This window comes from Mustela lutreola, chromosome 3 (genome assembly GCF_030435805.1).
Source record: "Mustela lutreola isolate mMusLut2 chromosome 3, mMusLut2.pri, whole genome shotgun sequence".
Taxonomy (NCBI): domain Eukaryota; kingdom Metazoa; phylum Chordata; class Mammalia; order Carnivora; family Mustelidae; genus Mustela; species Mustela lutreola.
Genome location: NC_081292.1, coordinates 181,879,230 through 181,879,904, shown reverse-complemented (window position 1 = coordinate 181,879,904; position 675 = coordinate 181,879,230).

The following is a 675-nucleotide window of genomic DNA, read 5'->3' as shown; positions in this document are numbered from 1 at the left end:
TTTTTACTTGTTGTTCTTATTCTTTCTTAAATTTTATTTTTTAAAGTAAACTTTACCCTCAATGTGGGGCTTGAACTCATGACCCCGAGATCAAGAGTCCTGCACTGAACTGCAGAACTAGCCAGGCGCCGCCTAAACTGAGTAATAACAAATCTTGACTCCCGAGACTTTGGAAGGTGGGGTGTAGGTCTGCTTGAAGGCTCTTTTCTTCTCAATGGGAGAGAGAGTCAGTGAGTCCTTTCACGTGGAATGAGGGGTGACATCCTTCCTCCTTGGCCAGGATGCCCTGGTGGCTTCTGAGCTGACCCTCCCCAGGGTTAGCCGTGGTTGGCAATCCTGCCCCAGGGCTGTGCTACGTGCTGCCGGTCTCTTGGTGCCCACAGAACTGTGCACCCGTGTGCTCACCAGTCAGCATGGTGTGGCAGTTGTACAGGAAGAGGACAGTGGTTTTGAGCGTAGAAGGTCCATGTTTACGCCTTAGTTTTGAGGCTTGCTATTTAACCACCGGCAAGTCGCCCTTGCTGATCTGTGGCCCCGTTGTCTCCAGCACAGATGGGACTAATCCGTAACTAAACTATGCTGCGTAGCAACGCACAGGGTGGTCCGTGAGCCATCAAGCCTCAAATCCAAGTTGGTTTCAGAAACTGCCCGTGAGTTACTGCAGCCCACTTGGTT